Genomic DNA, 18,541 nt, shown 5'->3' with positions numbered 1-18,541 from the left:
ATAATGGTGCCTAACTGTACATGTAAGTACTGCTGCTATACTGCTGGCCTAAATAATGCTGCCAAACTGTACATGTAAGTACTGCTGCTATACTGCTGGCCTACATAATGGTGCCTAACTGTACATGTAAGTACTGCTGCTATACTGCTGGCCTAAATAATGCTGCCAAACTGTACATGTAAGTACTGCTGCTATACTGCTGGCCTACATAATGGTGCCTAACTGTACATGTAAGTACGGCTGGCCTACATAATGCTGCCAAACTGTACATGTAAGTACTGCTGCTATACAGCTGGCCTACATAATGCTGCCAAACTGTACATGTAAGTACTGCTGTTATACAGCTGGCCTACATAATGGTGCCTAACTGTACATGTAAGTACTGCTGCTATACTGCTGGCCTACATAATGCTGCCAAACTGTACATGTAAGTACTGCTGCTATACAGCTGGCCTACATAATGGTGCCTAACTGTACATGTAAGTCCTGCTGCTATACAGCTGGCCTACATAATGCTGCCAAACTGTACATGTAAGTACTGCTGCTATACTGCTGGCCTATATAATGCTGCCAAACTGTACATGTAAGTACTGCTGCTATACAGCTGGCCTACATAATGCTGCCAAACTGTACATGTAAGTACTGCTGCTATACTGCTGGCCTACATAATGCTGCCAAACTGTACATGTAAGTACTGCTGCTATACTGTTGGCCTAAATAATGGTGCCTAACTGTACATGTAAGTACTGCTGCTATACTGCTGGCCTACATAATGGTGCCTAACTGTACATGTAAGTACTGCTGCTATACTGCTGGCCTAAATAATGGTGCCTAACTGTACATGTAAGTACTGCTGCTATACTGCTGGCCTACATAATGCTGCCAAACTGTACATGTAAGTACTGCTGCTATACAGCTGGCCAACATAATACTGACAAACTGTACATGTAAGTACTGCTGCTATACTGCTGGCCTAAATAATGCTGCCAAACTGTACATGTAAGTACTGCTGCTATACAGCTGGCCAACATAATACTGCCAAACTGTACATGTAAGTACTGCTGCTATACTGCTAGCCTACATAATGGTGCCTAACTGTACAGTACATGTAAGTGCTGCTGCTATACAGCTGGCCTACATAATGGTGCCTAACTGTACATGTAAGTACTGCTGCTATACTGCTTGCCTACATAATGCTGCCAAACTGTACATGTAAGTACTGCTGCTATACAGCTGGCCTACATAATGGTGCCTAACTGTACATGTAAGTACTGCTGCTATACTGCTGGCCTACATAATGCTGCCAAACTGTACATGTAAGTACCGCTGCTATACAGCTGGCCTACATAATGGTGCCTAACTGTACATGTAAGTACTGCTGCTATACTGTTGGCCTAAATAATGGTGCCTAACTGTACATGTAAGTACTGCTGCTATACTGCTGGCCTACATAATGGTGCCTAACTGTACATGTAAGTACTGCTGCTATACTGCTGGCCTACATAATGGTGCCTAACTGTACATGTAAGTACTGCTGCTATACTGCTGGCCTAAATACTGTCACCATACTGACTCAGCTGACAAAAATCCTCATGAAAAGCACCATGTCTTCTGTAAAAATGCTTAAATAAAAGAATGAGGAAGAACAGAGGTTTGGTAGCAGCTGAAATCTGTATTTTGATACATAAACACTCAATAAATAACAAGGTTATTGGAACTCATGCCGGAGTTTTATCTATCTAATGGATCTTGGATTTATTGATCCAGAAAAATCCAGATCTGACCAGCACCTCTTAGGGTATGTTCCCACGGTCAGTAAACGCTGTGGATTGGACGCTGCGTACAGCTGCAATGTCCAACCCGCAGCGCCAGATATTACAGCATAGTGGATGGGATTTCAAGAAATCCCATGCCCCCTAAGTGCGCACCAACACCTGCAGCTTACCTGCAGAGGCGGACATGCGGCGCGTCTTTCCAGACCGCAGCACGTCTATTTATCTTGCGGAGATGCTCAGTCTCCGCAAGATAAATATCACCAGTGCAATGTACAGGACACGGCGATTCTGCACAGTTCAAAGAACACATGCGGAATCACCTGCGTTCAAAAGCCGGTAGTGCTGCCAATTACAGACTGTGGGAACATACCCTTAGAGAATAAAACAAATGTGAGCAGGTGTTGCTGTGACTACAGAGTGTACAAACCAGAGAGAGCGCAGACACGGTGTGCTCTAAAATACACAGAACTGCGCAAAAGCTTCAGGCAGATGTGGAAAAAATGCTGCAGAGTAAGAAGCTTCCAAAAATAGAAGTGATGGTTTATTTTCATCAATGAACAAACTGCAAAGTGAACAGAAAAAATCTAAATGTCCCATCACCTTCATCATCAGTATCTGGTGACCGCCCGTCGCCTTCATCATCAGTATCTGGTGACCGCCCGTCGCCTTCATCATCAGTATCTGGTGACCGCCTGTCGCCTTCATCATCAGTATCTGGTGACCTCCTGTCACCTCCATCATCAGTACCTGGCAACTGCCCGTCACCGCCCTCGTCAGAATCTGGTAACCGCCCATCACCTCCATCATCACTATCCGATACCCACCCTTCACCTCCATCATCAGTATCTGGTGACCGCCAGTCACCTCCATCATCAGTATCTGGTGACCGCCTGTCATGTCTATCGTCAGTATCTGGTGATCACCCATCACCTCCATCATCAGTATCTGGTGACCGCCCATCACCTCCATCATCACTATCTGGTGACCGCCCGTCGCCTCCATCATCAGTATCTGGTGACCGCCCGTAATCTCCATCATCAGTATCTGGTGATCGCCCATCACCTCCATCATCAGTATCTGTTGACCGTCCATCACCTCCATCATCACTATCTGGTGACTGCCCATCACCTTCATCATCACTATCTGGTGACCGCCCGTCACCTCCATCATCACTATCTGGTGACCTCCTGCCACCTCCATTATCAGTATCTGGTTACCGCCCACCGCCTCCATTGTCAGTATCTGGCAACTGCCCGTCACCGCCCTCATCAGAATCTGGTAACCGCCCATCACCTCCATCATCAGTATCTGATACCCACCAGTCACCTCCATCATCAGTATCTGGTGACCGCCTGTCATCTCCATCATCAGTATCTGGTGATCGCCCATCACCTCTATCTGGTGACTGCCCATCACATCCATCATCACTATCTGGTGACCGCCCATCACCTCCATCATCAGTATCTGCTGACCGTCCATCACCTCCATCATCACTATCTGGTGACCGCCCGTCGCCTCCATCATCAGTATCTGGTGACCGCCCGTCATCTCCATCATCAGTATCTGGTGACCGCCCATCACCTCCATCATCAGTACCTGGTGACCATCCATCACCTCCATCATCACTATCTGGTGACCGCCCGTCATCTCCATCATCACTATCTGGTGATCGCCCATCACCTCCATCATCAGTATCTGGTGACCGTCCATCACCTCCATCATCACTGTCTGTTGACCGCACGTCGCCTCCATCATCAGTATCTGTGACCGCCTGTCATCTCCATCTTCAGTATCTGGTGACCGTCCATCACCTCCATCATCACTATCTGGTGATCGCCCATCACCTCCATCATCACTATCTGGTGACCGCCCGTCGCCTCAATCATCAGTATCTGGTGACCGCCCGTCGCCTCAATCATCAGTATCTGGTGACCGCCCGTCGCCTCCATCACTTCTTCTCATCACTTGTATACTGGTTATGGAGGATCTCAGCAGGAGGTTGTGCCAAACATCTTGGAGACCTGACCCCAGATCTCCTGTGTATGAGGCTGGTGTGGATCCTTTAGCATCTTCATGTGATCCCAGACAGACGGGATGATGTGAATACAATTTACTTTAGAAGTGGAAACAACGTAAACTTAAATGGAACATATGGATCTGACCACCCAGCAATTAGCAAGGACGCTTTTGACATTGTGAAACTGCGTAAATTTCTCGGGAGAATTCCAGACAACGTCCAATACTAAAAAATACATCTCATGACCTCATACAGCTCCGTCTTCTAAGACAATCTGCACTCCAAAAAGCAAATATGAATTTTGGTGCACTGTCCCTTTAAAAAAGCAAAAATTTCTTGGGAAATTGAACAAAAAAACAAAACACAAAAATAAGAGTCATTTTTTTTGCTACATTTGCATGTTAAATTGCTGATTTCGGAGCATTAAGTGCACAAGAGCCCAGAAATTGTAGGCTCCGCTTTACAATGATGTTTATGCCGCAGACATATTTACAATGCACATATAAGAGCCAGAATCGGCTCGGCAGGCAGCTGACGTCTGACGCATTTCAAGCTGTAATTATTAGCCCAGGATGTTTAATCACTCAGTTTATGAACAAAGCTTCCAGCGTCCCGGTAAACCCACCGTACAGCAGAGAAAACACTGATCTCACACACTTCACTGGCTGCTCAAAAACTAAATTAACCGCTAACAATAATGCTACTATCAGCAGATTTGTCATTGTATTGTACTGTGGAGTGTGTCGGGGGGATTAAAAATGGAAAACTTTTTGAAATGTCTCCATGCACCTTCTTGACAGAAACAAAAGAAAAACATCTTTCATAGCTTCTCCACCTAAGGGGACAGTTTATTTTTTTTATTTTTAGCTTTTACACTTTAAGCCAACCTATATTACTGGGAGATACACACAGACCTCACAGCATCCAGCCTATATTACTGGGAGATACACAGAGATCACATCCAGCCTATATTACTGGGAGACACACAGAGATCACATCCAGCCTATATTACTGGGTGATGCACACAGACCTCACCTCCAGCCTGTATTACTGGGGGAGACACACAGAGCTCACATCCTGACTATATTACTGGGTGAGACACACAGACCTCACATGCAGCCTGTATTACTGGGTGAGACACACAGAGATCACATCCAGCCTTTATTACTGGGAGAGATACACAGAGCTCACATCCTGACTATATTACTGAGAGAGACACACAGACCTCACATCCAGCCTATATTACTGGGAGAGACACACAGAGCCTACATACAGCCTATATCACTAGGAGACACACAGAGATCACATCCAGCCTATATTACTGGGAGAGACACACAGAGATCACATCCAGCCTATATTACTGGGAGAGACACACAGAGCTCACATCCAGCCTATATTACTGGGAGAGACACACAGAGCTCACATACAGCCTATATTACTGGGAGACACACAGAGATCACATCCAGCCTATATTACTGGGAGAGACACACAGAGATCACATCCAGCCTTTATTACTGGGAGAGACACACAGACCTCACATCCAGCCTTTATTACTGAGAGAGACACACAGACCTCACATCCAGCCTATAATACTGGGAGAGACACACAAGCCTCACATCCAGCTTATATTACTGGGAATGACACACAGACCTCACATCTAGCCTATATTACTGGGTGATGCACACAGACCTCACATCCAGCCTATATTACTGGGAGAGACACACAGAGCTCACATACAGCCTATATTACTAGGAGACACACAGACCTCACATCCTGACTATATTACTGTGAGACACACAGAGCTCACATCCAGCCTATATTATTGGGAGAGACACATAGACCTCACATCCAGCTTATATTACTGGGAGAGACACACAGACCTCACATCCAGCCTATATTACTGGGAGGGATACACAGACCTCACATCCAGCCTATATTACTGGGAGAGACACACAGACCTCAGATCCAGCTTATATTACTGGGAATGACACACAGACCTCACATCCAGCCTATATTACTGGGAGAGACACACAGACCTCACATCCAGCCTATATTACTAGGAGACACACAGAGCTCACATCCTGACTATATTACTGTGAGACACACAGAGATCACATCCAGCCTATATTATTGGGAGAGACACACAGACCTCACATCCAGCTTATATTACTGGGAGAGACACACAGACCTCACATCCAGCCTATATTACTGGGAGGGATACACAGACCTCACATCCAGCCTATATTACTGGGAGAGACACACAGACCTCAGATCCAGATTATATTACTGGGAATGACACACAGACCTCACATCCAGCCTATATTACTGGGAGAGACACACAGACCTCACATCCAGCCTATATTACTAGGAGACACACAGAGCTCACATCCTGACTATATTACTGTGAGACACACAGAGATCACATCCAGCCTATATTATTGGGAGAGACACACAGACCTCACATCCAGCTTATATTACTGGGAGAGACACACAGACCTCACATCCAGCCTATATTACTGGGAGGGACACACAGAGCTCACATCCAGCCTATATTACTGGGAGAGACACACAGACCTCACATCCAGCTTATATTACTGGGGGACACACAGACCTCACATCCAGCCTATATTACTGGGAGGGACACACAGACCTCACATCCAGCCTATATTACTGGGAGAGACACACAGACCTCACATCCAGCTTATATTACTGGGGGACACACAGACCTCACATCCAGCCTATATTACTGGGAGAGACACACAGACCTCACATCCAGCTTATATTACTGGGAGTGACACACAGACCTCACATCCAGCTTATATTACTGGGAGTGACACACAGACCTCACATCCAGCCTATATTACTGGGAGAGACACACAGACCTCACATTCAGCCTATATGACTATTAACTAACATGAAAAATAAATTTCCTCTGACAAAGATGTCTTTAGGCCTCATACCCATAGGCGATTAAAAAAAGGTCCGATTTCTGGACTGGAAAAAAGGGTGGAGTGTTATGCCAGTGTCATGCGATTTCTATGCAATTTTTTATTTTTCCATCCATTTTCCGTCCGTTTTTCATCCGTTTTTTTTTCCCCAGCCACTCTTTTTCTACAGTCATTTACAGGACCATTTACAGTGTTCTATACCATAGAATGGTGATGTATCCATTAAAAACGGATGGAAAACAGATGGTCCGTGTTTGGTCCGGTTTTTTTAATCGCACCCTTTGACTTCTATTGGGGGAATATCGCTGTAAATCTCAGCAGACCGATTTTGGCTGAGAAAAAAATCGCAAGTGAGATGTCACCCATTCACTAACATGGGTCAGAGTGCAATCGTCCAATTTTATCGCCAGTGAGTATGAGGCCTTAGACTTTAAAGCTGGCAATAATTCGGACTCACAGTATCCTCAGACCCATTGCTGATTTGTTCCACATCAAGAATCCGTAATGTAAAGTTTTTCTTGACTTTTCTGCCCCTTGTGCGGATTCAGCTGCGGATTTCCTGTTGGTAGGCGTTTTTCACAGATCTGCAATTTAAATCTACATTTGTGAATTCTATTTGTGGATTAACAAATACATTGACGTTAGTAGGAAAATCCTCAAAATAACAAGAGACGCTGGTGGATGCCAATCCACAAAGAATGACCAAATCTGTAACAAAACGGATCTGCACTATGTGAATGGAGCTCTGATAAACCCATCCATGTGCAGCGGACTGTATTCGACCGCCAATTTCTAATGTATAATCGGCAACAAATCCGCGATGTGTGAACTTGGTCTTAGTGTTTATAATGCCTAAGTCATAGGATAGTTTTTTTCTTTAGTTTCTAATTATTGTATAGATTATATACATCTGCAGTACACCGAATTAAAGTACAGCTGAACTCAGAAAGTTCCTTTCTATCAGTTCTTTTCCTTTGGCAATATACACGCTGACCCTTTTTCATCTGTCAATCCTAAATAAAAGCTGAAATTGGAAAAGAAACGTTTGTGCCTGATGTGATGTAAGCTCATTTCTGATTATGAGCTGTTTTGGCTCTAAAATACACGATCAGATACAAGACAAGATCCCTCTGGAGGTGGAACCGCTCCAACTTCTACATGTGTGTGTACTTTACAATACTTTGCAGAGAGAATTCCTTTTCAATCCCATGAATGAAGCAAATACAGAGGAGTTACTTTTATCAAGAAAATAAGACGAACTTTGATGTCCTCTAATTTATTTGCTAATGGAAGTCGAAGTTAATAAAAAGTTTGTGGTCTTTGCCATTGTATCAAATAAGATGAAAGCTTTAAGGCAGGGACGTCATCAAATACACAGAGGAACAAAACTAAAAGCTCGGACAAAGTCACGGGCCGGGAGTGATATTTATTAATAAAAAGTCTACAATTGAGGTTCTTCCTTATCAACAAATATAACGATTAACGTTTTCATATGGAAACAAACTTACAGGGGTTGTCCCACGAGCAAAGTGGAATTTAATGAATAGATCTTAGAATAAAATATTGGAATAATATACGGTAATATGTTATGTAAGAGCAGTAAAAAGCATATGGCCCAAAGGCCTAAGAGAAATATGTGATAACAAGGGATAAAAACCTTGAATAATAAAGTATAATGCCAACAAATATGCCCCCAAACACAGAATGATACCCCCAACAGTGAATTCCTCTCCAGTACCCACCACATGCATGGTATGATGACCCTACTGTATCCACCTCCCTCAATCCCCCAGAGCAAGAATGGTGACCCCATCACAGTGTGATTCTGCAAATTTAATACCCATACAGCCCTCCACCCAGTATAATGGCCGCAAATAGTCTTCCATACAGTATAATGGCCCCACATAGTTTTGCACACAGTATAATGGCCACACACAGTGCTCCATACAGTATAATGGCCACACACAGTGCTCCATACAGTATAATGGCATCACATAGTCTTCCATACAGTATAATGGCCCCACACAGTGCTCCATGCAGTATAATGGCCCCACATAGTCTTCCATACAGTATAATGGCCCCACACAGTGCTCCATACAGTATAATGACCCCACACAGTGCTCCATACAGTATAATGACCCCACACAGTGCTCCATACAGTATAATGACCCCACACAGTGCTCCATACAGTATAATGACCCCACACAGTGCTCCATACAGTGTAATGGCACCACATAGTCTTCCATACAGTATAATGGCCCCACACAGTGCTCCATACAGTATAATGGCCCCACATAGTCTTCCATACAGTATAATGGCACCACATAGCTCTCCACACAGTATAATGGCCCCAAATACAATAGTACTTCACACAGTATAACGGCCACACATAGTTCTGCACACAGTATAATGGCCCCACATATTTTTGCACAACAGTATAATGGCCCCACACAGTGCTACATACAGTATAATGACCCCACATAGTCTTCCATACAGTATAATGGCACCACACTGTGTTCTATATAGTATAAAGGCCACAAAAAAATGCTCCATATAGTGTAATGGCCCCACATGATGCTCCATACAGTATAGTGGCCCTACATAGTGCTCCAAACAGTATAATGGTTCTCCATGGTGCTCTATATATATTATAATGACCCCACATAGTGCTCTATACAGTATATTGGGCCCCATATATTGCTCCATGCAGTATAATGGTTCTCCATGGTGCTCTATATAGTATAATGACCCCACATAGTGCTCTATACAGTATATTGGGCCCCATATATTGCTCCATGCAGTATAATGGTTCTCCATGGTGCTCTATACAGTATAATGGCCCCACAATAAAAAAAGCCACTCAGCTCTGCCCATTCCCCCTGCTCCAGTCTTTTCATGGTGTCTTCAGATCTTCTGCACAGATCGGTACAGCAGGCGCGTTGTAATGATTTCATTACACCCGCTGCACTGAGACGTTAGACGCAGAGGGAAAATGATGGGAGCGGGAGCATTGCCGGACATGTCCTCCTCCATCACTGCTTTCTACTGTATCGGTATCTATGATGACAATATAGTTTAAAGTGCAATGCCGGGCGGGGGACCCGGGCAGAAGACCAGCCCGGCATCGCGGGCCAAATACACTCACCATACCGGCCAGAGTTTGACTTATGTGCTTTAAGGGATCTTATCATGAGGATTTTACTAATGAAGCTGACGGTACAGATGTATAAGTGGTAGTTTAATAATAAAAATGATACCTGCTTTAAAGTAATCTGTCATTCCAGTGGTGAGAAACTGAGCCTTGAAGCCACACTGAAAATAACCTGAAAGAGCATTAGGGGCGTGTCCATGTGCTCAGAGACGCCCCCAAAGCACATCCAGGCTAATTTGCATGTGTCTTTAAAGCTTGATTTCTCAGTGCTGGAATATCGGTTTTATTATTATAGCTGCACTCTGCCCTATACAGTCATTCCAGCAGTAAAATCATTCCCTTTAAAGGTTACTTTTAAAGGGGTTGTCCAGTTTTGGAAACTCACTTTCATACATGATATTAGGAAATTCTAAGTTAATAGAGCGCTACCCTCTGTTGGGGATTCACATCTAATGGCCTGAATGGAGATCGATCTGGAGGACCTGCGCTGCGATATAAATGTGCATTATGTAATGCTTCATTTATCCTCTGGGGGTGCTGCAAGGAAGCTGACCACTTAGGGCCCAATTCATTGCATTTGAGCCTTTTTCTGGGGGGGGGGGGTTTGCCTGTTTTTTTTTATTTGCTAATAATTCTTTTAATTTCCTCTGTTAAAGTCACTTTTTTATGTGTTCGTCTGATTTATTTGTGATGTTTTAGAAAGCTGCAATTTGTTTTGTGTAATTGTGCTCCAGTCCTCCCCTGGAGTGAGTATATGTGCATGTGATTGCTGCTTCCAACAGGGGGCGCTATAGCGTTCAAGTCCTCTTCCTCTCTGAAGAGGCAATCTGCATATTACATTTCTAGAGGAGCATTGCATGGCCAATAAGCCTCCTTGCCTTGGCATGCTAGAGCCGGCATCTCACTCTCCACAAGGAGAAAAATTACCCCTTAACCCTATAGGTACACCAGAAATTTTTAGGCAATTTTTTTTCCAACATTTCACAAATCGTGTGGCTTTTTGCAAAAAAGAAAAATGATGAAAGGGGGGGTCTTACAGTGCTGTAAAGTCTCCTACAGATTGATCCCTGCAGGACGCAGTATAAGGTTCAGCAGGGCGCGGAACAGAAGTGTAGAGCATGGGGGCAGCACAGAATAAGTTGTTTTTTTCCAAACCATAACATGAGATTTTTCTCCTAAGGCTGGAGTCACACACAACGATTAAAAAAACGGTCCGATTTTAACGGTGCGAAATTGCACAAAGGTATCTTAACCATTGATCCGTTTTTGATGCGATTTTTCTTCATTGATGCGATTTTAATCGCATGTAAGGATCCGTTTGACATCCGTCTGGCGAGATTTTCTCGCAGGAAAGCAAAATGGACATATAATGGAGCCCAATGACAGGTTTCCCCACACAAACGAATGAATAGATCTAGACACATAGAATATATATATATATTTTATACATGTCATAGAGACACATTAATATATATATTGCTAATTCATACAGTTCACCATAGCAGAATAGCCGCTGAAACATTTGCCGGCTTTTGGATAATCATTCTCCTGCCCGACATGAAATGACACATGGTTTACATATAGTTAACCATTTCATGTTTTGTTTTTTTTAAGTCTATCACTATTAAATAGATGAGGGTTTGTGGGTAAAGTTTTGGAGTTGTAGGGGTTCATTTAAGGGGTTAATTCGTTGTATTAAATTACGGGGACTCCCTGCAGCCTCAGTGACGTCAGCGGGAGTCCCAGCAATTTAATACAACGAATTAACCCCTTAAATGAACCCCTACAACTCCAAAACTTTACCCACAAACCCTCATCTATTTAATAGTGATAAACTTAAAAAAAAAAAACATGAAATGAAACGGTTAACTATATGTAAACCATGTGTCATTTCATGTCGGGCAGGAGAATGATTATCCAAAAGCCGGCAAATGTTTCAGCGGCTATTCTGCTATGGTGAACTGTATGAATTAGAAATATATGTATAAATGTGTCTCTATGACATGTATAAAATATATATATATTCTATGTGTCTAGATCTATTCTTTTGTTTCTTTATTTAACCGGTCAGTGTGATTTTACTGTATGTGAAAAAAAAATTGCCGGCTTTTTGTAGAGGACACCGGGTGCGATTTTACCGCAACTCACACATCTGGTCCGTTTGTAATCCAATTTTTTCTCGCCCCCATAGACTTGTATTGTCGAATCCGATCCGAAAATCGGTGACAATTGCAGCATGCTGCGATTGTCTCAGTCCGAGGATCGGATCCGATCAAAAATCGGATGATAGGAGCTGCCCCATAGAATAACATTGCGACGAATGCAATGCGATTTTTTATCGCATTGGATTCGTCTGTTTTAATCGCTAGTGTGACTCCGGACTAAGTTTTGAGGACGCCTTCACATCAATCGCATATTTACAACCGACCGCGCATTAAAAGGACGTTAAAGAACAACATTTATCTCAGGCGTCCGATCACGAGTTGCGGATCGCAACCTGTTATTAAAGGTACAGTCACACTTCGCGATCCCGACCAGCGATATGACGCGGTCAGGATCGCTGGTACATCGCTAAGTGGTCGCTAGTGAGCTGCCACACAGGCAGATCTCACCAGCGACATCGCTGGGGTCGCTACTTACCTGTCACACTAGGTGATCCTGACGTCCTCCTTCCCGGCTCGTCGCTCGTCTCTCCACAGGAAGCGCCGCAGGAAGATGACAACGAGAACCGGTCCAGGACATTCTCGCGCGATCAGCGATTACCAGCGGGGGAGCGGTCGGAGGTATCAGACACAGCGATATCGCTAAGTGTGATGGGGCCTTTACAGTAACGATCAGAACCTCCTCGGTAAGGAAAGTATCAAGGTTCAGGGAGACTAAGACAGCCGCATTAAGTCATAAAAAGGCAATTTGCATAATTAGTGAATGGGGGAAAAGCTGATTTTGGTGAAGTACTAAGTAGCCGATGAAAACAAGCAGAGCCGCCGCCGCCTGGCTTTGAACCACGGGGTAGGTGCCCGGGATGAGATCACACCGACCCAGGTGCAGGAAAGAAAACAAACATCTTGAGATTGTCAATGCGGCGGCTGTTTTCTTCCATACATCGGAGGTAACTTTATAACGTCACACGACACCGGGCGGCGAATATTTCATCCTCCTCTGAATGTAAGGAGTGATTGGAGTCCAGACTGGGGGACGCACTGCAGACCCCGCCGACACGCCGCAGATTAATCACCCCACTTATTGTATGATGGGTTTAGCACAGGCGACCCTTGCTGCCTCCGAGCGGAGTTTCCTGCCTGTAATTTCCATGTAAGGCGACGTTCCCACCGTGAGTTTTTTTACGCCGCGTATTTTCGAAAAAATGCAAGTAGCCTATTTTAAGTAATGGTGCCGAAAATCAGCAGCATCAAAAACTCACCGAGAGCCTCATCCTGGGAATGCAGATTAAAGCTTCTATCACGCAAATTTGCAGAAGATTTATAAAGTTTATTCTAAAGTTTAGAGAAATGTTCATCACCCCAAATGTGTGCACAGAGATTTAGGGTACGTGCACACATTGCGGATATGGCTGCGGATCCGCAGCAGTTTTCCATGTGGTGTACAGTACCATGTAAACCTATGGAAAACCAAATCCGCTGTGCACATGCTGCGGAAAATTCAGCGCAGATTTGCTGCGGTTTATCTTCCGCAGCATGTCAATTCTTTGTGCGGATTCAGCAGCGTTTTTACACCTCTTCCATTATAGGAATCCGCAGGTGTAAAAGGCAGGTGAAATCCGCACAAAATCAGCAGAAAATACGCAGTAAATCTGCACTAAATCCGCAGGTAAAATGGAGGTCATTTTAGGTGCGGATTTAGCAAAATCCGCAGCAGAATCCGCAGCGTGTGCACACACCCAGGGCGTCCTCCAGTCTCATTATAGCAGCTTTTCTAATACACTTTGCACTTCACTTCTTGCTGTTAGAAAATGGGAACTTTCTAATTTACATCCAGAGGTGGCAAGTCTGTGCTGACGCTATCTCCCACAGCTGAGGGTTTGCTGCATTGTCCAGTCGCTGCTTCAATGCATGGGATAATATTATACCATTATTGTGAATATCCTGAGGAAGTTGCGCTGGCTCTGACTCGGCCTCTTTAAGATGTCTGTGATTTTTAGGGTATGTGCACACGCCGCGGATCCGCACAGTTCTGCGGACAGTGTACAGTACCATGTAAGTCTATGGGATTTACAATCCGCTGTGCACACGCTGCGGTTTTTTCACTGCGGAAAAGCTGCGGTTTTGAATCCGCAGAAATAAATGACATGTCAATTCTTTCTGCGGATTCTGCTGCGGTTTGTCACCTATTCCATTGTCCAGGTGTCAAACCGCAGGCCAATCCGCAAATAAACCGCAGGTCACTTTACCTGCGGTTTTACCTGCGGATCCGCACAGAAAAATCCGCTGGTGAATCCGCAGCGTGTGCACATAGCCTTAACGTATGCAAAAATGGTCCACGCTTCGTCAGTTTTTACCATCAGTTTTGTTAGCGATTTCTCTGATGCCCCCCCATGATGTCTGTGATTTTCACGAACCTATAGACTTGTTGGGTGACCTTCATTTGTGACACCGACAAAACACGAACATGTGAACAGAACCCCAGAGCTTAGTGGGTACATGTCCATCCTATCCATAAAAACTACAGATAGAACACGCATGTGAAAGATGGACGTCTGAATGAGGACTAAGGCTATGTGCACACGGTGCGGATTCTGCTGCGTTTCTGGCCCTGCGGGTCCACAGCAGTTTCTGCTGCGTTGTACAGTACCATTGTTTCCAATGGTAAAACCAAAAACGCTGTGCACATGCTGCGGATTTTTCCGCGGGTTACAATCCGCAGCCTGTTAATTGTTTGTGCGGAATCCGCTGCGGTTTCTCATCTCCTCCATTGTAGAGGTGTGAAACCGCAGCCTAAACCGCAGGTCTTTTTGACCTGCGGTTTTTCCAAAATCTGCGAGGAAAAATCTGCACCACCGAAAACTACGTGTGCACTTAGCCTAATGAAAAGTTCAGCCACTTTTTCACATGTGTCAATCTCCTATTCTCCCCATGTTAAGATCTCTGTTTGCAATCAGTAAATGGAAACACTCTAATGTTCTTCTAAGGCCGGGATCACACACAGCGAGATACGGCCGAGTCTCGCAGGTTAAAACCAAGCTCTGGCGCCGGCACTCCAGAGTGGAGCGTGCAGCCGCACAGCAATACATGGAGCTGCACGCTCCGCTCCGGAGTGCCGGCGCCAGAGCTTGGTTTTAACCTGCGAGACTCGGCCGTATCTCGCTGTAGTGTGACTCCGGCTTAAAGCTCAGATCTGCTCCAATGTATCAGTACTGGAAAATAATAAATAAGTTTTGTTTTATTAGTTAAACAGGAACTCCAGTCTCATGTACCAATCAATCTGTGTATAAATAAGTTTTACAGCTTTCCAATAGAGTTCATGGTCACATTTTTCCCATTGCCGTGATCTCTGCTTGCTGTTAGTCAATGAAAACATTCTGTAAACTCAGGTTATAATAATAATGCATTATGTATTTATTAAAGGGGAGCTCCAGACTTCTGTAACTCAATCTCCGGTCTTATGTGCTTTAACCTCAATGTGGGTAAGTGAAATGTTCTGCAGTTTCCTAATATAATTGGTGTTTACATTTCTCTCTACTTCCAAGATCTCTGCTTACTGTCAGTCAGTGAAAACATTCTTCAGACTCACCTTATAGGAAGGAGTTCTGCCACTTTCTTGTATAGTTTATGCTTCCACTCTTCTCCATTTCAAGATCTCTGCTTGTTGTTATTAAAATATTCTCAACATTTCTCCAAAGGCCAGAACTATATAGTAACAAATTCTGCAGCTTTCTTATATACTTTGTTTCCATTTTTCATCCATGTGTAAGATCTCTGCTTGCTGTTAATTAAAATAAAATCCTGTACATTCACATAATAAAGGGTTCGGCAATTTTTAAGTCTTATTTACCTTCAATCTGCACATAATCTCTGCTTGCTGTCAGTCAATGAAATCATTCTCTAGACTCACATTATAATAATGAAGCGTTCTGCAGCTTTGTAACATAGTTCACATTTCCGTTCTTTTTTTTTTATCAACAATTATTTTCTAAGATGAAAACATCAATCTTGGATCCAGGATACACAGGCAAAGACAGAATGTTACATGTCAGGCAAAGCTTGCAGCGGTCGTCTCTATTGTAGGGTATGTGCACACGCTGCGGATTCCATTGCAGATTTTTCCGCGAGGATTTTACTAAATCTGTAGGTAAAATTACCTGCGGATTTAGGGCAGATTTCGTGCAGATTTTGTGCGGATTTCACCTGCGGATTTCTATAATGGAGCAGGTGTAAAACTCTGCGGAATCCACACAAAAAATTGACATGCTGCGGATTCTAATCCGCAGCAAATCTGCACGGAAAAATCCGCAGCATGTGCACAGCGTTTTTGGTTTTACATTGACTTTAATGGTATTGTACAACGCAGGAGAATCCGCTGTAGAATCTGCAACGTGTGCACATTCTCTTAAGATCTCCGCTTGCTGTCATTAAATGGAAACATTCTGATGTTCATCTATAATCCAAATCTAATAATTCTCTTCGCTGAGGGTTTGCTACAATGTATGTGGCTATTACTGGGGTTAATAAATTATTTTCTTTTTATTACAGGACAATTCCATTCTTTACTTTGACCCAGGTTGTGTATAATAAAAAGTTCTCTAACTATTACAGTTTTTGTTTTCTGTCTCCTCCATCTCCGAGATCTCTGCTTGCTGTCAGTCAATGGAAACATTCTTTCAATAACTCACCAATTATGTACAACAAGGTATTATAAGGGTTTTGTAACTTCCCAGTATAATGTTTGTCTCCATTTATCTCTATTTCCAAGATCTCAGTTTGTAGTCGATGAACAGATATATTGCACTGTTCATCAATTCTGCATCTTCCCATAACATTCTTTTGCTTTAATGACTCTGGACTTTCAGCATCTCTGCTTGCTGTCAGTGACTGGGACCACTGATGTTCACATCTAAAGGCTGAAAATCTGTACTGACCCAATACTTCTCTAGTTTGCTAAAGTGGAACCAGTCGGTGTGATGTGCGGTGAATAAACTCCAGGCTGATTCATTACTTCTCACTTCTCCGAGGAGCTCAGGAACAAGAATAATGTATTTTATTCACTGGTCCAAACTGGGTAAAGATGTAGCGAAAAGTGTTGGGGAAGTTTTCAGCCTCCAAGGGTAAAGAGAATTCACTGACAGCAAACAGAGATAGTGAAATTGGGGAGACACTGCAGAACAAGGTATATTCCAGAAACCTGCAGAATTCTCTTCTATATAATGATTAATTTGGATTAACATACTAAATGAGTTATTGACCAACACTCTAGGGGGCAGGGGGTGCAGTTATACCGTCTGGGTCCTTGCTGTATTGGGGGCCACAAGCTTCAGTTTACGCCACCGCAGCACAGAGCGGATCAAAAGGGAATATTGGGGAAGGTGCTCTAGAAGTCATCAGCCATAGATGTCTGTGTGTTACATTGTGCAGAGACGAGTCATGGAGGGAAGAAGTGATGGCGGTCCAAGCCGGATGGAGAAGAAAAGAGAAAACGAACGACTTCAACTGTAGACGTCACCAGTGATCACTGGATTTACCTGCACTGTATACACCGTATCCAGCTCTGTATATAGCTGGCACCTCACACTGTGTGGGGTAATATTAGTGTTAGTACAGCGGGTTTTATTAATGATCAGTATGGTGGTAATATATGGTGCAGGTCGGCAATATGTCCTGGTCATGGAGTGGTGGTATTAATTGTCCCTATTGGTCTTCCTGGTTTTGCTGCTTTCTGTAGGGTGATAATATTTCTTATCTAATGACTGTGTGACTCCATTATTCAGAGATTTAATGATTTTATTGGTGTTTTATTTATTTTACTCACTTATATAGCCCCCACCACCATATTCCGCAGCGCTGTACAGACATCATCACTGTCACTGTCCCCATTGGGGCTCACAACCGACATCCCCTACCTATCGGTATGTTTTTGGAAGGAAACCGGAGAGTCTTGAAGAAACCCATGCAAACACGGGGAGAACATATTCCTTGCAGATGTCGTCATTGGGGGAATTCAAACCCAGAATCACCGCACTGCGAATAGAACCGTCCTAACCACTGAGCCAGCTCTCTGCCTGTTTTCTGTTAGATTTCTATATTTTAGTCATTTTTTTTATTTTTTACAAAGAGCAAACTCGTCTTTATAGGCTCAGGCAACACAACAGGGGCCCGTGTATCTGAGCAATGTCCTGGTGGGAGGGGGTCCAGGTCCACATTTTACCCTGGTGCCCATAGGACATTAGTTACACCTCTTCTGACAAGTTAACCCAATGCTCACGGTGCTGCCGACCGTCCACTCTGTAAATGGGATTGTCCAGGTAACTGGACCACAGAAGAAATGTTTTGCTAATGTTACATTAGAAGGGGGATTTATGGTCATTTTGGGGCACGATGTCACGTATTCCCATTACACTGTAAGAGTAATGTGTAGCTTTAGGTCCTTGTGCTCAGCTTAGGAGCTTGTTCCATGTCCCCTTTAAGAGGGACTTGCCTTT

General features: G+C 43.9%; 1 long non-coding RNA gene across 1 annotated transcript; it reads left to right on the top strand.

The window, feature by feature from the left end:
* The first annotated feature begins 12,879 nt into the window (after positions 1–12,879).
* Positions 12,880–17,585, top strand: LOC141048895 (uncharacterized). Its single transcript, XR_012220179.1, has 3 exons — positions 12,880–13,000; positions 15,474–15,532; positions 17,478–17,585. It is a non-coding gene; the product is annotated as an uncharacterized lncRNA (long non-coding RNA).
* Positions 17,586–18,541: the final 956 nt, after the last annotated feature.

The sequence above is a fragment of the Dendrobates tinctorius genome, unplaced genomic scaffold (assembly GCF_039654945.1).
Source record: "Dendrobates tinctorius isolate UK_male_01 unplaced genomic scaffold, ASM3965494v1 ptg000138l, whole genome shotgun sequence".
Taxonomy (NCBI): Eukaryota; Metazoa; Chordata; class Amphibia; order Anura; family Dendrobatidae; genus Dendrobates; species Dendrobates tinctorius.
The sequence above is the reverse complement of the archived record's forward strand: the minus strand, read 5'-3'. Positions and strand labels throughout refer to the sequence as shown.